General features: G+C 35.2%; 1 protein-coding gene across 15 annotated transcripts in view; it reads right to left on the bottom strand.

The window, feature by feature from the left end:
• rimbp2 (RIMS binding protein 2) overlaps positions 1–25718 on the bottom strand; it is a 227816-nt gene that overhangs the window by 129810 nt on the left and 72288 nt on the right. The window contains exon 1 of one of the 15 annotated variants that reach the window (XM_039772057.1): positions 14685–14834. The exons of the other annotated variants lie outside the window; for them this stretch is intronic. The gene's annotated coding sequence lies outside the window, so the exon portion shown is untranslated. Of the gene's footprint in view, positions 1–14684; positions 14835–25718 lie in introns of those variants that run through there. 15 annotated transcript variants of the gene reach the window in all.

Here is a 25718-nt window from a genome sequence, read left to right as displayed (position 1 = left end):
GAATAAGAAATCAGGAAGGGGGCAAATAGTTTTTCACACCACTGTATATACACATATACATGCACACATACACATACTGAGGGAAAATATACAAATAATTATTTGTTAAGGTCTCTTTGTATACCACGTTGTCAGTGCAGCACTCCAGTTGTAGTATGACCAAGCTGTGCGAGCTTACTCTTGAGCGTGCAACGTAAAGTTGTCCAGGAGATAAGCAATCTTGCCTCAAATCAATGGCAACCTTTTGTAGGGTCTGTCCCTGAGACTTAATTGTCATTGCGAAGCAGAGCCTTACTGGAAATTGGAGGCATTTGAATTGAAATGGGAGATCAGAGGGTATAACGGGGATGTGGAGGAATACAGACTCTCTCTCCCCTGAGCAACTGCCAGTAAAAATAGTTTCCTTAATTAGGTTCTTTTTTAGACACGTAACCTGAAGTCTCGTGCAGTTACAAAGTGTTGGTGGCTGTAAGGTTTTCAGTAACATTATTGGTGTCCCTCAAAATTAGACTATGCTCAATAGTGCCTGGAGGTTTCAGAGTGTGGAGAAACTCTAGAGACAGCGTGTATATTAACTTGTGGATTTTTCTGTGAGTATTTGGTGACAGCGTCACGAAGTTGCTTCTGCAAGACCGCGTTAGCTGCGGAGCTCAGCTCGGAGCGAAACGAAGTGAATGAAATGAGGTGAATGAGAGGGGAGATGGTCACGTGACTCCCCCACCTGCCTTAACTCTCTCTCTCTCTCCACAAACACAGTCTCTCGGATCCCAAATTTATATAAATCAGTAAAGGAGAGAGGACTAAACACTAAGGAAAAAGAACGGCAAGACCGTGTGAGGTGCGGAGCTCAGATCGGAGGGAAATGAAGTGAATGAAATGAGGTGAATGGGAGGGGAGATGATGATGTGACTCCCCCACCCACCTTAACTGTCAACCCCTCTACAAACACAGTCTCTCGGAATTTGCATAAGCACAGTCCTTCACCAGCAATTTTAACTTAGTTACAAAGTGATCAAAACTCTCATTTATACCCTGCGTCCTCTCATTAAACTTGTATCCCGCAAATATCGGATTCGTTGTGGGCATGACAAACGCCAGCGGCAGCCTGTCTATGAACTTAATTTAACTTTTAGGTTTACACCGTGCTTTGTTTCCGTGCTTGAATGCATCACTCACTTGATATTCTTTTGCTGCCTTCTCAATTGTGTAATGCATTTTTTCTTCAGCGCTCTTTGGAGCTCTTACTTGTTCTCTACGTACTGCGTTCATAGTCAGTTCACGTGATTACGTGGGAGGCGGGATGATGTGAGACGCAACTCCGTCTCCCACGGCCATCGAGCTGCAGTCTATTACAGTATATGGACGAAAATAGGTTCCAGTTATGAACTTTACGCGTAGAATTTCAAAATAAAACCTGCCCAGCTTTTGTAAGTAAGCTGTAAGGAATAAGCCTGCCAAATGTCTGCCTTCTACGTACACGGGAAGTTGGAGAATTAGTGATGAGTCAGTGAGTCAGTCAGTCAGTCAGTCAGGGCTTTGCCTTTTATTAGTATAGATATACTGTGTTTAACAAGATAATCTGAGTGTAAACGAGTGTAATGATGTAGGTGAGTGAGTGAGTGAGTCGGTCAGTGAGGGCTTTGCCTATTAGTATAGATAACAATGCATAGTACATTAAATATAACCAATGTGAACAGCTACGAAATGCTATTAGAAATGAAGGTACGCAGCGGACACTGTGATTTGAAATTGCAGCATGACATGTGGTGCTGGGGAAGAACATTACCCCACACTAGCTGAAGGAAAAGTTGTTCCAGTGTGCATAGCTCGCAGTGTACCACACAGCAGTAGTAGTAGTACTGTAATGGGTAGGCGTTAGCATGCGCTGTGTTTTTTTTCTTCCACGACAGTTAATGGAGACTGAATTAATTGAGTGATGGATAATCAGTTTTATTGTACTATAAAAGTGTTGATGTTTTACAGAAATTTGTTACATCATATTAATGTTCATTATACATAGTTACATAATCTTGGAGAAGAGGAAAAAAAAAAAAACACCACTTCAAATATATCAGAGCACACTATTTCAGTCAAGATCAAAATCGATATCGAATCAGGGCATTGTGAATTAGAATCGAATCAGGACATCAGTGCCAACCCAGCCCAAGTAGAAAGCACTCTTAAAATAGCCAGCTAATGATGACATACACAAGTTCATAACCAGAAAAAAATAATTGTCTACAGTAGTTTCAATACAATATTCAAAGTTCTTCTTTACCACTAAAAATAACCCCCTACTTACATGGGTAACCAATTTCTTTCATTGGCAAAATAAACCTAACAATAAAAAATGTAATATCTTAGGAGCTGTTAAATAACTACAAAATACTCTCAAACTTGACTAATTATTTCAGGGACACAGGATAAATATCCCAGAAAAATCAGAATCGATTGCTGCTGGTAAGCAAATCCATTGTAGAATGCACTCATGTACACATGTACACACTTAAGTGGGTATTATCATAATGTGCATGTCTGACACATTTGCTCAGTTAATAAAAGAGGAAGCCTCATATAGTAAAGGGGAAGAGGTGTCAAAGCCAGGACTCCAGAAAAGTTACCAATATTATTCAAAATAAGTACAGAAAACTAGAGAAAGTAAACCTAATTAAAAATGTAAAAAAAAAAAATTTAGAAAAACAAAAACATTTTGCACTATTTTAATATAGTAGATTTAAAAATTATAATTGTTTTTGAGTCCATGTATAGGTTTAGACTTAGCGATTAAATTACTCCCACAGGATTACACTGCGAGTCCATTTAAGGAATGAACTGGCACAATGATACACTTAATACAATATGCACCAATTATTATCATTATATGTATGCTACTATTTTTGGGACTACTCTGCTTTTTCAGAATATTTTGTAAATGTCATAACACCACAATTCACAATGAACATCATTACAACTCTCATTATTAAAGACTAGGAAAAATAATCCTACACAAAACATCCTTGAACTGTGATATAGTAATTATTCACAGCATTGTGGATAAGAAGAAGCCAAGGGAAATTTTGGGATTTTCAAAGGCATATTGAAGTCTGATCTGAAATAATCAAGTGGCTATCACCATGGCAACTAAAATCAAAATTAATTGAAGTACAGGTTTTCTTCAGCACTTCCTGATTAACAGTAGACAAGATAAAAGAGCTCTGCAGTAAGTGTGCTGGAAAATGGCAAGTACAAGATGTGTGGAGATGCACTGTGCACGCCCTTTGAATCACAATAATTACAAGATCTGCCATTTGTGAACCTAACAAATAAACTTGTTTAAATTAATGTGATCTTTCAAAACCTAAACACATAAGTCTAAGCCAATATACTTTATATCTAATAACTTTTAAGATAATACAGAAACTGTAAATGGAATTTCCAAAATCATTAATCTAGGGCTGCAGGTAAATTAGGTTCACCTCAGAATTGTATTTAAAACTACACATATTAAAGGGATTTACCAGAGAGACAGACACATACACACACACACAGTTGCTATAGTAACGTCAGGGTGCCCTTCGCTGAAAGCAGATCAAACTCTTAAACCACAGAGATGTTTCCTTTCCCAATGAAAGCTTACTATAAACATGAATGAATTCATGTAGTCTAGCAATTCATCGGAGCACAGCCTCAAGAAGTGTAACTTTAATCAATCTAGTCTTAAATGCTTCAGTTGTCAACAATTCTGTATGCTTAGCTTTAAATCCTTTTACATTTTCAGAGTTGTAATTTTACGTAAGAGTATTTGAAGTTTTAATTAGCTCCCGCAACCAATTTTTCTGAAAAAAAAAGAATTTTTTTAAAATACGCCTCATATGAAAACTATAAACCTTTTGATTCTGCTTTATGTACTCAAGAAGTAATTGTTTTAAAAAAGCAAACAGACGTAATATTTAAAGGAAATATATCAACTACTTATAGCATTTAATAGATTTCACAATTATAATTAGAGATGGCAACTCATTTTAAATGGTCCAAAACTATCTTAACAATGCTCTTTAACCATGTAAGTTGCACCATGTTCAGGAGCTAGATGGGCAAATTTCATTTAGAAAGCAAAGTCATCCATATTCAAATGTAGGTTGAGGAAAAGTTGTGACAAAGCCATTAACTATTTAATGCCCTGCTGCTCTGTATCAAAAGCTGCAGGTGAACATACTCAGTGTTTGCCATTTTATCAGATTTACACTTACTTGACACTTTATTGCTGTTTAAATTCTGATTTGAAACATAATAAGCATGTCTTCAAATGTCAACTTTTTAATGATCAGACAACTTTTTAAATTAAGTATCATCTACCAATTTAAGAGAGCAAGTACCATATACATACGCATAAATGTCTTTATGAAGGTCATTTTAAGTGGGGTGTGGGGGTAAACAAACACACATACCTTTTGTTTTCCACATTATTTTGCTATACTGGCTTATAATACCAGCTTTTTTAGTCTGTTTGCTTCCTATCAAAAGTTCTTAGTTATAGTATCTGGATATAGATACATTCAGAATACCAAAGCTCCATGGGTAGTGCATAGCATTGTATTGTGCGTCTTCCTCCAGTTCTTTTTGATCAGGCACTTGTATAAACCAGAGCCATTTCTCTTTACCTGTGGTGCAGTTTGACTTCATCAGCTTGGCATCGATTGTGGGCCCTTTATCTTGTGTTCAATAGAAAATGTAAATACTAATATGAAATCCAGCAATTGTTAAATGTGCAACTGTCTTTAATGATTTCCAAATCCAGGCTTTTAGCGTTAACAGAGAAATATTGCTATAAATGCAGATAAGAATGGAACATAAATATTCACATACAAACAGAGTCTAAAAACTCAAATAGTTGGGCCATGCCCTGGGTTTTTAAACTAACATGAAATCTACCATTAACTAAATGACATTTGGACTTGCTTTACATCTGGCATCTTTGATGTGCCTCTTTGCTGGAGCATAAGCTGCTGAGTTTGAATGGAATAATATGTTAAATCCATACAGTGTGGGCACAGAACAAGATAGAAATTCTGTCTCTATAGCTGTAGGAAAACAATGCAAATGACTGTGCCCAACAGATGCCCTACAATATCAGATGTTCAACAATAATTCAGTTATAAATAATACAATTAACAATTCATTTACTGCTTAGACATGAGAGAAGTTAAACTATTCAACACCCAATTTGAAAAAATTCAGGTGGATTTTGCAGTCTAAAACTCCATTCCAATTATTTCAGGAAATACAAAGCTACGCCCAGATTTAAAATGTTTATTCCAGTTGCTTTAAAATACAAACATTAACAAATATAGAAAATTAAGATGTAACCATATGGATAAAAAGAGAAAAACAACTCTTGAAGTATGTATTTATTAATGCTCTTAACTGCAATCAATCTTCAGTATCACAGCAGACATAAGCTACTCTTATATCCCAGAACTTTTCATGTTTTTCCCTCTCAAGTTAAATACACACAATTCCTGCAATCATATGAGATTTTGCTGTCTGGTTTGCCACCCATTGCAGTTCGTGCAATTTTATACTGTACATTAAAAGATACAGTAGATGAAAAATGATGGATTTTTTGCTTCCTTTTAAAAAATGTACTGGGTAGACTGAAATAGAAATTAGTATCTGAAATAATTTATATTTATTTATTGGCTGGCAAGAAGGAAAGCAGGACAGAAAGCAGAAGGGCAGAGACAGAAGATATGGCTGGTGCAGCAAGGTCTTTATTGAAAACAAGGTGTCCACACTAGTAACTGAAGAAGCCCTGCAAGTGTTAATGTAGATGACCATCCAGGACAGAGTGTTGTAAGTTATAGGAATATACTGAACATTTAGCCATCCCAAACGACACAACAAAATCACATATTTCCTCTCCGCACTCAGCCAGTCTCTGGCACTAAGGAGGCTTTAAACATCCTCCCAGGGTCACACCATCAAACAGCAGTGACTTACTAATGTTTCTCAACCACTGTCAGTATGTGAGACCAAAGTATAAATTGTCCCTTTAACAGCCTATCAAAGCCCATAACCACCATTATGGTTTACTTATAAAACAGCTATTAGAATGTATTTTGGGCTTTGGTTTATTAAAAATGTATTGTTAATTTTACTTGCTATACTATACTGATATAACACCATCAACTATATGGAATTTGATTTGTTAAAGCTTACAGGACATATGTATTTTATTCATTTTTGTATTTATGTGTTTTATTGAAGTTGATTTTGTTTCTCATATAATTATTATTGATTAAAACATTTTATTAATGATGGAAAGGTCAGCTATAAATTCTCAATTTTAGCCTTCACACCAACTCAAAGTTTAAATGTAATATAGTTATGGATAGTCAAACACTAACCGTGTACTTTAGTACATATGTGAATCAAAATCAAAGGTTTTTTTTTTTGTAGTCAGGTTGGGACATATTCCAGAACAAACATTAAGTTCCTTTATAAATATAGAATTCTCAGTATAAGATCTACTGTTTATCAACAGTCAAACAGCAGTGGTAAAAAAAACCCATTTTCACTGAAACATATTTCAATTTGCAATACATTTCTCAAATATAGTTGACATTTATAAATGAGTAACAGTAATTTTGTTTTCTAAAAAAGACCAAACATTTAAATTTAGAAATTTGTTAATAATTTGTTAATACTAGTTTTGCATTCTTTAACATAATCACAATGTGTTTAGCTAGTATAGAAAAATCCATGGATTAAGCGATTGCACTTTGCTTCTTTTGTGGCAAAGGACTGTATACTTTCAAAATCTGAAGTCAAACAATAACTGTCAAGACCTTGTATTTTCAAGCAATATAGACAAATTAAAAGAAAAATAAGTTTTTCATCTTTTAGGCAACAGTTTATCACAAACTTGATTAGATATGAATTGCCATGGAAAACTGATAATTTTACTCCACAAGAAACGCAATTCATAAAAAGCAGACTATACAGAGATGATTTATAGATAACACAGAATAGAAAAATCAAACTCAGCAACTTGAAACATATAAATCACTTCAAAAACATTTCATCCAGGTTCAAAATAAATACACAGTGGCACCTTGATATACGAGTGCCCCAACGTGCAAGTTTTTTGAGATACGAGTCGTCACTAGGTCGATTTTTTGCCTTGAGTTACGAGCCAAAATTTGAAAAACAAGCCATCAAAGAGCTTGTTGCCGCATATTCCGAGGAACTGACGGAACTACAGACACAGCAACATACACAGAGGTTCTACAGGAGATCGGTATCGAGGAGGAGGTTCTCTCTTAAAATGAGATAAAGGAAGTGTTTGCAATGTGGGAAATGTTTCAAACTTTAAAGAAAGGAAACATCCTGAAAAAGTTGCAACTGATCGTGCAGCAGCACTATTTAATGATACTTGACTAACACTTGACTTTATTGAAAAGAAACCCTGAAAAAGTTGCAGCTGGTCATGCAGTGGTTCTATTTAATGACACCTGCCCAACTCATTTCAGAAACATTCTAAAGGGGAGGACTAAACAAAGCTCCTTGAATAGGTTTCTATAGAAATGCCTCGAGAATGAAAGTGACGAAAGCATGGCAAAAAAGAAAATTTTCTTCTTCACTTAGTTTTTAAGTGAAAGTGAGGTGAAAGAAAAAACATTACGCTAATCGGCTTCGCCAACATCTGTTTCTTTAGATTCTCTTTTATGTATTAGGTTTTATTTTGTTCGTATACAATATTTGTTCATTATAAATACATTTTTCTTATGTCGAAAACTTTTAACAAAAAACTGGGTTTTTTTGGGGGCTGGCACGAATTAATCTAATTTTAATGGGGAAAACTAATTTGAGATATGAGCATTTTGACTTACGAGTTCAGTCACGGAACAAATTAAACTCGTATTTCAAGATACCACTGTATTCCAAAATAAATAAATAAAGAGTAAAGAAACAGACAAAAAAAAAATCATAAAAATAACATCATTAAAACAGTCATACACAAGAAGAAACCTCTGAAAATAAGAAGTCAAAAGTGTTTTAGGCTCTTTTGGATTATGAAAGAATTATAAGAAAAAACTCAAGCCTGCTGGAATATTACCAATAGTGATGAACTAAATTCCTATTTATAAATGTTTATTAAGCAAATTTCAATAATCGACTAAGAACAGAGAATGACCTAAAGACTGGAACTTTGAACACGACACCTACTAACAATAAGGGACATAAACTGAATCCTAATATTCAGAAAAAATAAGGTAATATGCTAGAATGGGGCTGAATCTTGCTTCTGCCAGGGATGACTTCAGCTGTGAGTGAGTAGCAGTATGACTTGGCATTACATTACTCAAGCTAACAGCTTCACTGCCAGCCACAGGGGAGTTAACGAAAAGGAAAACTTACCACACTCTGTCTGTCACTATCTTATGATGTGTTCCATCTACCACATGATATATGTCGGGACTGCAAATGATGTCACACACGTTGACATTCATAAAACCAGTATGACACCTCTAGGAAATCCTTTGTTGTGCTTGCTCCATTAGAATAAATAGTTTTTAATAACAATGCATCATACGGTATTTTCTGTATTCAACCACAGTGGCAACACATCCACTAATAGAAGCTGGACAGTACTGTGTGTATACAACTGATTTAATGAGACATAAAAACACAGAAGTACTAACAAACAGTAAATACTACAGCTTTCACAAAAATTTGCCGAGTACATCACCATTTTGGATTGACATTATGATCTGAAGTCGACAGATTAGCCCAGAGTTTGAAAACCAATTTAAGAGGACATTACAGCCAGACTTTCCACTTTAAATGTAACAGCATAACTGTGGCAAAAGTTAAAAGTTTGAGGTCAAGTCAACTTTATTTATAAAGCACTTTACCTACAACAGCCGCTGACCAAAGTGCTGTACATAAACTAAATAAATTTAAACAAAACAAAGTAATAACTCAATCAATAAAATACAATAACTAATTACAAAATAATAACAAATAAATAACATCAACTGCTCACACAGAATCAAACGCCAAACCAAAAAGATAGGTCTTAAAAGCAGACTTAAAAATGGGCAGTGAGGAGGCCTGTCTAATGTAGATCGGCAATGATTTACAGAGCCTTGGAGCCACAACGGAAAAAGCCCTATACCCCTTGAGCTTTCGTCGAGTCCTAGGCACATCCAGAAAGAGCTGACCAGCTGATCTGAGTAAGCGAAAAGGAGAGTGCATATGCAGCAGCTCCGCGAGGTAGGGCAGAGCACACCCATTTAAAGACGTAAAAACAAATAAAAGAATCTTAAAATGAAGGATCCATTGGGTCAGTGCTGGCAAACACCATACAAAACTTAAAAAACAAAAGACACCATAGCTCCATGAAAGGAAGCCTCTCATGAACCAGCATACAAACCATGTTATGTTATATTGTTTTATCTGTTTGGAGATATAAAAAATAAGGATGAAAACAGGCCGTAAACATGATGCAATGGAAAAATAAACACATGCTGCCTTTCTAAGCTAAGCTAATGGGTAAGCCAATGTCTATCCACCTGCTTGGTTGCACTGACACACCTTCTGACATACAATTACACAATTCTTGTGCTTCAGGCAAAACATGAAGACAATTATTAAATGGTGATTTTTAAGTTGCTTTGAGTAATAATGAGTGATGCTTACATTTATAAGTTAGTTTTTCAGGGAGCAATAATGTGCATTTTCATGGTTACTCTTTAAATTTTTACACAGCAAGGTTAATCAGTAGGCAGTACTGCTGCCCCATGTTTTGGGTTTCTCCTTTTATTTGATGTAGGTTTTCCTCTGCATACACCAATTTTCATCCAACATATTCAAAGCTGCAAATGTAAGCTTAACTGGCAATTCTAAACTAGATCTCTGTGATTGCTTGTTTAAGTGGAGCAGGGGATGGACTAGTTCCCCGTCCCATTTTGGTTCCTGAGGAGTTACACATTTATATTGATGTTACTCCAGACTCCAGCCACCATGAATTATATATGGCTGGTTTAAAAGTATGTATATATGTATGTACCTTTTTGGTTTCAAAAACCCAATGCAAAAGTAAAAATGGAGAACATAACTATTTTAATGCATTCCCAATACTTCTGAAATATGCACTTTGTAATCTTAAAGCAAAACTTCATCCAATGCATACCTTCAAATGTTACTGAGAGCCTCAAAGATTAGAGGGTCATTTGTTTTTTTTACAGAAGCTGTTTAAATAAATACATAGATAAATACATAGATAAGGAAATAAATAAATAAATAAATATACACACATACTTTAGTTTGAACACACACTGGGTGACTATAAAGCAAGAAAATGAAAAAGAAAGATAGTGCAAGTTCTGACTTGGCTGTCTTTGTATGCAGATGTACTGCTGTTGGTATAAAGGAGCACCAGCAGAGTTTCTTCACACACTTCTGCTGAATAATTTGTTACTCAGTGTTAGTGTGTCAGAGAGAGGGCAATAGGTACAGTAGCAGCAATTGATAAACACAACAGAGGTCGTGTATAAATGCTATCAATTTGCATTACACATTGTATTTTTTGTGATCATCCTCTGTTCAGACAAAAGCTTAAACAATTTTAAAAAAACACATTAATTCAACTGCTGAAGAATGCAGTTCTTTTTGCAAGTTAAAGATGTGTTTTTGCAAAAATAGTGGGAACTAACAACAGAGCAACTTTTGCCAGCCATGCTAAATACCAAGGGTAAAAAATATGATTAACAAGCAACATGCCAGATGGCTGTTAATTTATCTGCATATCTTTTCTCTTTTGTGGTCTTTAATGGAAGGCTCTCCAGTGAGATTCTATCATATTCAACAGATACTAGAGTATTAATCATTTTCTAAGTAATCCAAAACACAAGAACATCACACAATACCCAAGTAACTAAGAACATTATCCTGTACTAAAGTGTACTATACACAGTTAAAGCAAGCTCTGGCACAAATGGCTCTATCACAACATACAACACCCAACAAGAATTATGATACCTAGGGTTTACTGATAAGTTAAGCAAAATGACACCTTTTACCGACTAACTAGAAATCAGGGTTTTAATTTCCTTAAATTCACGTTAATTGAAGAATTTTCAAGTTTATATTGCCCTCTGTTCATGGAACCACAGGAAACCCAGTAGATTGTCAAAGCAGACTGTGGCACATGCATGGCTTGTTCTGTTGCAAGTGTTTTGGCAGAGAATTGAAGTGATTGAATAATTACAAAAATGACAAACATTCTAAGTGATATAGGAGTTCAATAAATAAGATATTCGCTGTAATCTTCAGACACATGATTTCAACTAGAATAGAATTTATGAGGTGGATTTCATGTGCCTGGGTTGTGTTATGTCCTGGTACATCATCTTGTTTCTAAATGCTTTTGGACAATCATATTTTAATTCAGAAGCTTTACCTAATAGTTCAGAAGGCCAGACGTGTATTATACTTGGTTTGTATTTAAAAACACACACAGATTTCAAAATTTCTACACACTGTTTATAAAACTCCAACTTTTACTGATGTCTAGATATACTCCTATCTTCTACCATGATTATAGCACACCATAATGGTACATTGGCTAGCACTGCTGCTCAACAGCTTCAGAAACTAGATCAAATTCCAGAATATTTACTGTCTGAGTACAACTTGAATATTTTCCCCATATCTGTATTTGTTAGGCTAATTCGAAGTCCTAATCTGGCCTGGTATCCATGAGTGTGCCTTGTAATGGACTTCAGCGCCGTTTGTGACTGGTTTGGTCCTTGCACCCAAAACTGCTAGAATAGGCTCTAGCATCCAATAACCAAGAATTTGATTAAATGGGTTTAAAATTTATGAAAATAAAATTGAATGAAACTGTTCACTTTCACACCATATAAATGCTTGTTTTTATACTAATCCATTCTACAATTCAACTACTATTTCACACATTGGATATAAAACAGGAGTGTGTAGGGTGTTAGTCATTAGGTAGATCCAGAACACAAATGCTTGAAGTCTGTTTAAACCTGACTGATAATCCCTAAAACATACAAATAAATTAAGGTAGTTTATGAATGTAAATGACACAGATTGGGATGCTGAAATGCAAACTAAAATTCAAAAAAACAAAATCAATAGATTGCAATGAAATGAGTTTCAAATCAATACTGTGCTACCCAGCAACCATATTTTGAACATCACAACCAAGTACTATTAGCTTAGAATAAAGCTGTTTATAGGAAAATGTATGCTTCACACTGTATTCCCAAAATAAATAAAAGACTAATACATACACATAACAGTTCTATCTTTGCAAAACCAGTCAACCAGCTACATTTAACTGATTCACATCAATACATGTGTGACACTAAACATGTCATGAATGTTCTATATGTGGTGGGGTTATCAATGTCTAAACTTGAACTATTACTTTTTGTAATTTATATTAATGAGTTTATGTATAGTTAGTAAACGTGTGATATTCACAGGTGACATTACAATTTGAGGGGGCCAATACTGATGACATACTGTATGGTATATGAAATGAAAAAAACGGCTCAGGTATGTTATAAAATCCCCAAACTGGAAGAAACATCTTAAGTTTCAGTGGAAGCCAATGTTTTATCTCAATGAAACAAATAACTGTCAAAACATAATGATCTTTGCTTTTGTATATTTAGCAGATGCCTTTATCGGACACACCCAACATGAATGTTATATTCAGCCTATTTGTACATTTAAGTGACTAGCTCAGGGACACACAGTGATGCAGAAGTTGGGACTTTATTAAAAACTTTATAGTTTATGGTTCAAACCACTATACCATACTAATATTCCAGAAAGGTATATCACTTAAGTGTTTAAACATAATTAAAACAATCAACCAACTTTTATAATTCACAGTCTATAAACATTCTGTGAACAATGAACATTTCTTTGTTTTATTCCCATTTTAATACAAACCCTAAGAAAATTAAAATAAAGATAATCACCTATCAATCAAAGTTAAGAGAGATCTTCAAATACCGGTCTCATTTCTTTACATTCCAACTGATTCGTTTTAAGGAGGCTAAGCCATTTGGCACAATTCAACAGAGACAGATACGCACAATATCAGTTTTATGTCAGGGTACCTTCTTTATTTGATATTAAATTAATAAAAAAGAAATAAATGTAATTTGTTACTCTCATTTGCTCATTTCCAAAAATTATTTCATATTTTTTCTGAAGAGTTTTAAACTTTTCAAACTTGGAGCCAAAAAAAAATGTACTACTAAAAACAGGTCAATGGTTCTATCAAATTCCCCACAATGCACATATTAATTACATTTACTTTGCGCAATGAAGATTTTTAACTAAAAAAAAAAATAAATAAATTAGCATTGGACACTGCATTACGATAAATAGTGTACAATGGTATTTTTGGTTTGAAGGATGAAAATTACAGGTTCTCTTACAAGCTGCTGTCTAATGCAGATGAGGAGGACACAAATATTACCATTTGCAACCATTGTCTAATAATGAGTATTATGTACAACTCTTCCAAACTGCCAAATAATGCCCTGACCTCTCTTTGGATGCACCTTCTCTCAGTGATCTTACTCTTATTTATCACCTCACGCTTGTTTGTCCATTACACTGAGTATTCACCATTTTGTGCAACAGCCCATGTTACCTTAATTTAAAATGACACTTAAAGTCATCTTGTGTATTCTTCTACATATACACGCACATGTGTAAATGTACATATACTGTGTATACATACTGTATGTATATTCTACTACACAGCACTCATTTAAAATGAGTCACTATATTCAAAATGCCCTTTTCATGTTGTAAAGCTTACAGTATTGTAGATATATTGTACTAAATTTAGAGGCTAGGCATCACATATAAACACACAAAGGAATATTGAGCAATGCATTAAAAAAGTCTTTAGTCTAAATACAGCCAATAGCTAACGACGTAATAATCTGTTTCTCATCTTTACATTGCTTAAATGTTCAAAATATCTGTTCATTGGAGTCTGCCTGTAATTGTTTAAATTAATAAAATGCATATATGGGTGATTAATTTTACTGTTCTTGCAGGTCCACATAGTTTCCTGCAAGTGTCAATGTTGTTAACATATACATATATACCAGCACAATGCAATATATTGTACATACATGTACAACTATTTTCTCACACTTAAAAACAATGCTCTTTTATTTTAATTCTGTTCTAAAAGACTTTCTACTTTACTCAGAAGTCCCATTAAAATAACTTGAACATTAAGAGTTGAACCTGAATATTTTGCTTATCCATAGCAGTTATACATATACATATATAACACTCTTGCAGCTTGAGAAGCCTTGGCTCAGGAATAGTGCTACACATAAATCCTAAATTATGAAAGCCCAGAGATTTTAACACTTGAACACCTTAAACCAAATATGTACATTTTCTTCCTCACAAACAGCATATACTTTGGACAAACACAAACAAATCTACCATGTTTCACCTAAACTATGCATTTTACATCAAATTTGTGTGACATTCTCTAAATTGTGTTTTTGATTTTTAATTTTCTATCTTTTGTTAAAGAGTTTATGATTTACATTAAAAGAAAGTAAAACACACTCAAAATATGTAAAGATAAATCTTACTATTTAGGAATCCATGCTTTGTTTCCTGTAAGGTTTAATCCTTCAAAGTGGCACACAGCATCTTTATAATGTATCGGTCTTTTGCTTGCTGGTAATTCTAGGCAGCAATTCAGCCCTGTGCAGCCTTGTGTACTGCATGTTGAATTATAGCATGCAACTGAATCTGAATTAATCTTCACTGCTTGCTGGGTCTGACCTTATGCTGACTGACTGCTATTTAAAATAAAAAAAAAAAAGAGAGAGAATGCTGGTCTCTTTACTTTCCAGATGGGGGTGGGTTGGGTCTGGAGGGGGAGGTGGAGCTTTGGTGGAGGAAAATACCCTGCGTGCTGACCCCTCCCCCACTTTAGATATCAAGATGCAGGGCAAGAACCAGAAACAGCAACAGTTAATTACAGTCAAAGGACGATTAGTGGCATTTAAACATGCATGTACATCACATCAGGACAAACAGCTTAGTAACCCTGGCCTCGGGTAAGATGTTCTTAAATTAGACCTTTTTTAAAGCAAAGAGTGAAGAATAGCACATTATAATTTGGAATGTAGCTACAATTAAATATTTTAACTATGATGAACTTATATAGTATTTTTCTTTCATCCTGTAATTAAATGTAATAATTCTGTGCCACACAGAAAACACATACAATCTTGCCTATTTAAAAGGTCACCTTAAACTATCATTTCCTGAAGTGCCTTGACCATCAGAAAAGCGCTATATAAATAAAATGTATTATTATTATTAAATATACCAAAACATATTGATTCCTCAACACTTTGCTCAGTGACATTACCTTTTCTGATAAATTAAAAGCAATCATTAGGTTAATAATCTTTTGCACTCTCACCCTGTCTCTCTAAAAGCACTTATTATGCAATATTCTTCTTCATACCCTGAATAAAATCTTCAAAGGTAAAGTGTGCATTTATCACAAAGACAAAAAACTTGCAGTAAAAGGTGGATAAACACAGAATAAGACTACTTAAAGGAAAATGATACGCAAATCAAAGTGTAACTGCCACCTAGACATCCTCACATACAGTAGGCTTGAACCTACTGTATATTATTCCATTACAGTGTACTGCCAATACACCAACTACCATAAAGCATTCCCTACATCTGAGATTATCAGCCTCAGACCTCAGAAAATCTAGAACCCATTTCTCTCTTGTTCATGCTATGTCTAAAAATCACTTTTATGGGGATAAACAGCCAAATATAGGCTACAGGAACACAAGCCTTGAATTTTACCAGAAGCCCTGGGATGTTAAATTCTTTGTTGCCCATAGGGTAAGATCAGTCAGAAAGCTTTTGTGCAATTTTTTAAATTGTACATGTGGTATTGCTCCCCAATTTGACTATTGAATTAGTAAAGGCAGCAATGTCACTCTGACGTCACCCGAGACTCTGTGGTCTCAGGTCTCCTCAGATGAAGGGCTCTGGTTCCTTGCCAAACCTCCATGGCTTCTTGTGTATCATGCTCATTCATGCTACAAGTGACTACTAATGTATTCTTTGTTCAAGCAACCTAGCAGTTGTACAAGGCTTAACATGAAATATCATTCCTAAACTGTATTATACTAAAAATTGTACAACTGAAAAAACTTCCAATAAAAATATGAAAACACTACATTTTATTCAGCAAAAGTACTACAAGTGTGCTTCACAGTTACTTAACACATGAGGTGCTTACATTAAGGACAGCTGGATGTTGTATCCATGTGTTTACTGGGAGTTATTCTTTGTAAATTTTGTGTGCACATTTTCTTAATTGGAAGTTTTCTTCTGGCTCAAATCCTATCTTCTTCATCATGGTAGGATTGTCCAGTGTCTTATTGGTCCAGTTTAGGTATAAATAAGAGTATGTGCTCTCCGTCCCTATAAAAAGATGGAAAATATGCAAAATAGAAGTGACTTAATCTTTTCCTAGTAGGCTTTCTGAGCATTTCTAAAGAGTACCATGATTTGATTTTGTGTTGAACGTGGACAAACAAGTGGTATTATGTTGCTTCCTAAAAGCCTTGTCAATATGTGCTCACTTCAATGACAGACAAAATACAAAGAAATATCCTACACCAATTCTAAAAGTCAACTGTTGAAAATGTCAGACTTTTTTGAGAATGTACGTTTTCCCAAAATTTATTTTGCTGAACTATGTCCAAGTCATTAGCAATTAAATCAGCAATCGATTGTAATTTTAAAGGTTCTACTGAAGGTTCCTGTCAAGATTTTACTTATATATAAATGTACTTTGATCACCAAATGTGATCTTGAGGTTCAAATGACATAACAAAAAGAAAAAAATCAAAAGATGGAAGAGTGTGACCCAGACAATATGTCTGCATTCCTATAGACATTGGCAAGATCTGTGGATAGAAGGAACTTTAAGCAGCTATGCACCAAGACCAAGGCATTTAAAAAAAAAAGTATTAATCATCATCTGTATCCTCACTTAAGTATGTTTAATTAAATGTCTTCAAATACATTTCCAACTTTTCCTGCTAATAGTTTTACTTTGTTTTATTAATTTTGCTCTACAATAATATTGATTTTATGTTGTTTAGTTGGGCCAAGGTATACTGCACGTAGTACATTCACACACCATAGTTACCTATAAGCATCATGCAGGTTGATCAATTTAGTCTGACCAAAATAATGATCAGGTGAACATTCGTGATAATACTCAGTGTTTAGCTATACTCCTAAGTGCACAGAATCAAACTAATAAAGAAAGGGAACAAACATTCTGCAAAACATGGATTATCTCTCTAATAATATTCCACAATTAAAATAATTTCTGCAGATCTCTACATATTAAATAGTTTTTACATGAAGGCAATACAGACTAACTTTACATTCTGCAAATGACTGCATTAAATATTATAATTTTGGTCATGTGAGCTACTGAAGAGAAATGCTATAGATAAGGTTATGTAATGGAAAGGGCAATAGAGGTTTCAGAGACCAAATTCAAACCTCCTTAGTGTTGGTCCCGAGTGACACTCAAGTTCAAAGTTTGTTGTCAAAGGTTGTAAGGTAACGTGTTTACCTGTAAAATGAAATTCTTTATTTGCTGTCCACACCAAATGACAAAATCAACAGATAAAAGATAAACATAAATAATCAATCAATCAACATTTATTTATATAGCACATATTCATACAAAAAAAATGTAGCTCAAAGTGCTTTACAGAATGAATAGAAAAATAGAAGACACAATAAAAAATAAACATAAGTCAACATTAATTAACATAGAATAAGAGTAAGGTCCGATGGCCAGGGTGGACAGAAAAACAAAAAAACTCCAAAGGCTGGAGAAAAAATAAAATCTGTAGGGGTTCCAGACCAAGAGACTGCCCAGTCCCCTCTGGGCAATCTACCTAACATTAGATTAATAAGGATAATAAGGAGCAGATAGATAATAAGTAACAGAGGCACCATAAAGTATAAAAACTGAAGTATAAAGTGTAATTGTGCAGGTAGGTATGTGATGGACAAGTCAAATACAGTTGTGTGAGGTAGATAGAATGAGGTGAACCATGGTTATAAACTCCAGTCAGTTATTTAGGAGTCTAATGGCCTTGGGAAAGAAAGAGTTCTTTAGCCTGGATGTCCTGCATTTCATACGTCAATACCTCCTGCCTGAGGGTAGAAGTGTGAACAGTTCGTGTGTCCCTGAGGATCGAGAAAGTTCTCCTGCGGACTCTGCTGTTGTACATGCTCTGCAGAGTGGGCAATGGGGTCCTGGTGATCTTCTCAGCAGTCTCTTCAGGCATTTGCGGTCCATAGAAGTAATTTTGCCACACCACACGGTGATGCGGCTGGTCAAGACGCTCTCAATAATGCAGCTGTAAAAGTTACTGAGGATCTTAGTCGACATACCAAACTTCCTCAACCTCCTCAGAAAGTACAGCTGCCGTTTAGCCCTCTTGACCATCTGTGTTGTGTTAACTGTTCAAGTGAGGTCCTCACTGATGTAGACGCCCAGGTATTTAATGCTGCTCACCCTTACCACTTCAAGCCCTTGGATGAACAGTGGCCAGTGACGTCTCTTCTCCTTCCTCATGTCCACTATCATCTCCTTCGTCTGGTCTGTATTGAGGGTTAGGTTGTTGTCCTCACAACAGAACGCCAGACTGTCCACCTCCCTCCTGTAGGCCGCATCATCCCCACCAGTGATGCGTCCAATCACTGTGGTGTTGTATGTGAACTTTAGCACATTATCTTTGTGGGAGGCAACACAGTCATGGGTGAACAGGGTGTAGAGGATGGGGCTAAGGACGCATCTCTGTAGGGTGCCTGCAATTGTGATAATGGTGGCTGAAATCATATTACCAATCCTGACAGACTGGGGTCTGCCAGTCGGAAAGGAGCCAGTCACAGAGGATGAGGTGCAGGCCAAGTGCAGACAGTTTTTGGGTAAGTTTATGGGGAATAACAGTGTTAAATGCAGAGCTGTAGTCAACAAAGAGCATCCTGATGTAGTCTTTCTTCTCCATATAGGAGAGGAAGTAATGTAGTGCGGCCGCGATGGCATCCGAGGTGGACCTGTTGGGCCGGTAGGCATACTGCAGGGGGTCCAGAGTGCCCTGTATGCTGCTCTGAATGTGTGCCAGCACCACTCTCTCAAAACACATCATGATGACTGGAGTGAGTGCTACCGGCATGTAATCATTCAGGCAGGTGGGCGGGCTTTTTTTCTTTTTTTTAAAAAGCAAGGGGGACGATGATCGTAGTCTTAAAGCAGGATGGAACAATGTGCTGACTGAGGGAAAGGTTGAAAATGGAGCAGAGGACATCAGCCAGCTCGTTGGCACATGCTCGGAGATCCTGCCCAGGGATGTTGTCTGATCCTGCTGCTTTACGGGGGTTGATCTTCCTTAGTGCTTTGTGTACCTGACCTGAAGAGACTGTTTGGGGAGGGGAAGGGGGTTGTGTGGTCCAGGTGTTTGTGTGCCTCCACTCTGTGCTGTTGCTGGATGTCTCAAAGCAGGTGTAGAAAGTGTTGAGATCATCCAGCTGACTGTTTGTGGAGCTGATTGTGCTGGTGGTGGTCCTGTAGTCTGTGATGTGCTGTAGGCCCTGCCACATACGTCCAGAGTCAGCAGTAGAACAGAAGCTCTCCAGCTTCTCTCTGTACTGCCTCTTGGCTTTTCTCAGTCTGTACTTCACAGCTTTGTACTCCGCCTGAGCTAAATGCAAGAGAGTGAGCATGTGGCATACCTGACTGTTTATCCAGGGCTTCTGGCAACGTTACAGATGTGTTTCACCTAAGCAGAAAGACTGAGGATTAATTGAGTTGTAAAAGTGCCAATAGTGCTAGTGCCCAACACTACTCAGGCAACGGTACAGGCATGTAGTCTTGCATAAGCGCCCGGTCCAAGTGTCTCCTAGCTTCACAATGGCGTCTTGTAAGAAACACCTTACATCAGAAGTAAATACAAAGTGAATTTGTCTTCAACCACTGAAATTGAAATGGACATTGAAACAAAATGAGAAGTAGTAAATTAGTACTTTAATAGATATTATTCAGCAATTTGCAAGATTTGATTAAAAAAGCAGAATGATTCTTATCAAATGTGCATATACACATGTATGCTGTAAGAAATTATAACATTTGTTCTCGTTGAGTTAAAAAGAGTATCTCTGTTACACTGAGATTGTAACTGTACTTGTCAGGTCAAACTAAAATACAGTACATGAAAATTATTTAATTGCATAGTAGAGGTAAACCATTTTTATAAGTGCATTTGTACAACGATAGGTATATTTGTACAATGATATTACTTTTAATAGCGATACTGAACTGGAAATCTTTGCTTTCTATATATGATGCAGAATATATCACCCAGTAGTGAAAGCATCGCAATTTCCCAAGCCATAAACTGATAACTTCAACCAGTCTGCTTTGCAAACTGCGTATTGTAGTTTCTCACATTTTTGCAGATTAAGTGTAATATGCTTAAATATTAAAAAAAAATTGCATAAAACACAGAAACATATTCCAGTAGTAAAACAAAAAGCTGTATTCAGAAATTCAAAACTAAATAACATTCTGTATATGATTACAAAAGGTAGGTTTTTGTCAATTGATTACCATCAATCAATACAAAACAAAAGAAATTAATTTAAGAAAGGAGAATGGATTTTGATCAATTATCACAAGCAATTAAACAAAAAAGCTGTGCATTGTAACTGTACAGCCAAAAACAAAAACACAAAAATGCCTCCTTAACTTTGTGGCAGCATTTTAGAGATAAACAAATGGAATTAGATATTATGGGGTCATAAAATGCCCACCTTAATAAATGGAACCTCTTTTACCAAATCTGAAAACTGTAGCAATTAGGTATATAAATAAAAAGCATTAAAAAACAGCATGATAAAAATCAAGATTTACTTTGAGATAAAACTAAGTAAATTTTAGTTTTCATGTTTTAAATAAAAGTAGCCATGTTACCAGTCAAACACATGTAATAGAATACATTTTAAAATGTTTGCTCTTTCTAGCCCAACGTGTACCTTCAACATCTTTCCTTGGCATCTTTGTGTGTCTGCCTCTCCTGACTTGTGCACCCTTCTCTAGGATGTATCCCTGTGAAGCCTGGTTCCGAGACACATTTTGAGGGCTTTGCTTGACCCCTATATACTTTTATAGTTCCCCACCTTTAAAAGCAACTCTCAGTAGGCCTCATATGCCTTTTAACCCTCCTCGTTTCCCTCACATTTGCACTTCCTCTTTTGATCATTTCACCAAAACCAAACCAACCAATCAGTTTCCTTGGAGGAACCAGATGCAAACACAGACCATAACATTTTATTATATAGTGGGTGACAAGTCTTCAAAAAAGAAGAAATCATTTAATATATCACAGGAATTAGGAAGCACTGTCATTAAGAATTCTGCAAGTGTTGAATAATAATTGAAAAACCCGAGGATAAAATGGATTTGCGAGATACTTTTTTTCTAAAATTAAGGAAAAGTTGTAAATGTAAAATGAAACATATACAATTATTTGGTAATACGTGTCTCATTTCCTCTAGAAAAGGTACTCCTATGAGAAAACAAGGAGGCAAGCCCTATCCAGGTCAGCAACAAGCACGAGAGGTACCAAGTCTGAATGCTCTATAGCATAGGCCAAATCAAAAGAGAACAAACGATCAGCCTACCATGCATGCCTTTGTGATGAAGGAAAAAAAAAAAACACCCTTAACAGATGGAAAACATAAGAATACAGTATTGGTAGAACATGCAAACACCTAAGAGACAGAGACCAAAATCGGATTTAAACTCATTCTTCTAAACCTTTTGAACCTTTGATCTTATCATTATTACATAATTTTTGGAAAATACAATTTTAAAAAGCAACATGAATTAGACAATAATCAAATTCAAGAAAAGAAATTCAAATACTGCAATGAACGCTGAAGTCTAGAAAAAACAACACTAACAGACAGAGGCATTCATTGCCAAAAAATAAGCTGCCGTCTGATGAGAACAGATGGATGGGAAGCAAGATGCTAAATAAATACTTGCTGTGAAGACAATTCAAGAAACTGAGATATGACAGGGGGTCACTGATACCTCATAGTGTCACAGCAGTTTGTTCTAAGTCAGAGATCAAAAGACTGGAGCCAAGCTGTATTTTTGGCTGATTAACAATTCCAAAATACTAATCTTCTATCATTAATGTTTTTAAATATCTCCCCAATGTGAAATTCATTTTTACACTTAAAACTGCTAAACTGTAATAACCTTTTCATTGAATGTGGCTAAAAAGTATGGAGGAATATTTCGGACAAAATTAAATAAAGAAATGCGTAAATAAATAAAAGTACTGTGAAATGTGAGCATAAATAAATAAGTCATGAAATGAGAGCCTAAATAAATAAATATGTCATGAAATAAGACCATAAATAAATGTGTCACAAAATATGTTTTTTGTTGCTTATTTATTTTTCATTTTGTCCGTAACATTCCTGCACACCGTTATGAAATACGACTTGAAATAAAACTGTCACTTTCACTCGTCAAAGTTGAGAGGGTGGGCTCTAACACGCCCTCTAGTTACTGATTGTTGAATCGATAGCACCTAAACTATTACAGCCGTTGCAGCTTACCGTATATCAAACTGGCTCATTCGCCTTGTGATCGTCTTCTCCGATACACCATATAGATCTGCAATCTGTCGTACTTTTAAACCGCATAACCTGAACTGGAGTGTAGTCGAGTCCGTTCCACCAGTTCTTCGATAATTTCAAAAACAGTTTCCTCTATATCGGAGTATAAAAGAGACGCCAACGTTGTAATTTCTTCTGATAAATCTTCAATTCTCTCTCTGAAATACGTAATATCTTCGGCAGAATCCGTTTCATCGGCAGTAGTAAGCATTTTCCTAATTAATTCTTTTGCTATCGATTCACCAATCAGTAACTAGAGGGCCTGTTAGAGCCCACCCTCTCAACTTTGACGAGTGAAAGTGACAGTTTTATTTCAAGTCGTATTTCATGACGGTTTGCAGGAATGTTACGGACAAAATGAAAATAAATAAAGCAACAAAAAACATGTTTAGTGACACTATTTATTTATGCTCTCATTTCATGATACATTTATTTATTAAGGCTTCATTTCATGATACATATATTTATTTATGCTTACATTTCACAGTACTTATATTTATTTGCGCATTTATTTATTTAATTTTGTCCGAAATAGTCCTCCATAAAAAAGAGTAATTTCACATAATGAAAACATTTTTAAGAGCAAAGTTTACAAGTTTTAACATAAAAATTAACTGCCACCACCATCTAAGCTCCAGTAATAAAAACTGAAGACTATTCAAAATATTCCAAGTGGCCTTCATATGTGAAAGGTGTAGGCATTAGAGGTTTATTTTGAAAACTGTTCTTACAAACATCTGAAGTTTGTATCAAATGAAGAAAAATAACACACTTCAGGTACAGTCAAAGTCAAGACAGAATGATCTGAAAACAGCAGCAGAGCCTACAGAGATGTGAAAAAGCTTGAGAATGAGCAACAACATTTTCATTTTAGGCAAGTAAGCATATTTCTGCTGCCTTAATAGGCTGCTCCATCAACCCAAGCCACTAGTCCAGCATCAATGTGTGCCGACAGCTTTCTTTTTTTTTTTTTAATACAATTTGCTGTCATTCCCAATGTCTGAATATCAAGAAAGTCTGTAGTGAAGCAGAATAATATACATTAAGTAAAGCCTATTGAAGACCAAAAGTTCAATGTTTTAATTGATTTGTTCAGAAAGTTTTAACCTTCTGTTAAAATCTGCTCAAGACATATTAAACCTTGGTTGTATAAACTTCCATCACCAACTCCATCAGATTTAAATTTTCTGCATCCCTTCAGGCCTTCTTTTAAAAACATTTTTCCCACATCCTACATCACTTTTCTTTCCACTCTTAGCTCTGCATTTTGTTGTTTTACTATTTTTGCTATTAAATTCACCTATCGAATTGTCCTTTTTGGTAGAAGTCAATTTCAGCACAGGAAAATGCCTTCACAAATTTTCTCCAAAGTCCAAAAATCTTTGGTTATCCCATTGCTCCACAGCACTTCTCTGTAAAAAAAAACTTAATCATATATTTCAATTCAAGCCTTAACTTCAATAGTAATGAGACCAACAAACTTTAATCCTTATTTGGAAAACAAACTGGTGCGATCAATATGGGGTATATTTATAGCAACCATAAAACCCAGAATAATGTTGCAGAGACCAGAACAAATTAAAAGAGGCATATGTCATATAAAGAAAGCACAAAAACAAAATCTTGCTGCTGATCTTGTCCAGACAATGCAACTTTTAAACCTTTATCTGAAAGGGTGACTGTTTGTCCACTTGCACCACACAAGAGGGCTCCCTTCAACAAAAGACACCAAGAAAAGACTACATCCAATCCATTTTGTTAAACTGGAAATTAAACCAACTACTACAATACTTAAAATGCGACATTAACAAACCAAGAAGCAAAAAGTGTTATGCTAAAATAATGAGCCTTCAGTCTATTTAAATGATGTTACTTAAGAGGCCTCTATAATGCTCTAAAGCAGATCTTTGAACAGTTTGGGCATCCTATTGCTAAAGTCTATTTTAAGATTGCATTACACTCCCTAGAGGATAGGCAGCAATAAGCTCCTGGGTTTTTGGAGAGGCCAAACTGCTTACAACTTTTTATATCAAAAGACTTTTAAATTGGTTGAGCTGTTATCTTGAAGTTAGCAGGGTAATTTATAAACTACAATTATAAACTCATTCTTCTTAGTAATGATAATTGCAAGAGTATAATAAGTTAACCAAAGTATATTACTTCATGACTTGAGCATCTGAATTTTGTTTTGAAGAAATGAATAAACTAGTTTCAGTTACTGAAAACAAAGAAAATTATTTATTTTGACTATATTTATAGGTATTTTTCAGAAAGCATAGAAATGGTTTAACTCATTTCAAAGGTAACATGTAAATTATAGTCTGACTGGGCCAAAGTTAAATTCCAATCATTTGTGTTAAACTGTTTTATCAGGAAATAGCTGTTATAACTGAAAAACCACCCTTTAGTTTAAACGAAAAACATAACTTAGGAGACATCAGCATACAAATTAGGGATATTGTGTTTCCAAAGTACATATAAAGAGAAAAATGATTTGTACCAGCACTGAAACCTAAGGGGCACTATTGCCTGACTGCAAGCAGTAAAGAGAAGGTAAGGTCTTTAAACTTCAAATGAATTGAACAAAGAACTGCATGATAAGACAACTTAATCCTCAAGCCTAACAAAGATGAGGTCAACTACTTCAAACAATGTTTGAAAATATAAAAGCATAAGGACATTGAAATTTCCTGCAGAAATTTAGAACATAATTTTCATTAAAAGTTTAAGCAGTTTCTTTATCTCTAAAAAAAGACAAAATACTCAATGAGATGAACTTAGAGATGCTTTTTTTTTTTTTAACCCAAAACATGCTTGATTTTAATACAAATAAAGATGGATAGTCTGATGTACAT

This window comes from Polypterus senegalus, chromosome 12, assembly GCF_016835505.1.
Source record: "Polypterus senegalus isolate Bchr_013 chromosome 12, ASM1683550v1, whole genome shotgun sequence".
Taxonomy (NCBI): domain Eukaryota; kingdom Metazoa; phylum Chordata; class Cladistia; order Polypteriformes; family Polypteridae; genus Polypterus; species Polypterus senegalus.
This window is presented reverse-complemented; position numbering and strand designations above follow the sequence as displayed.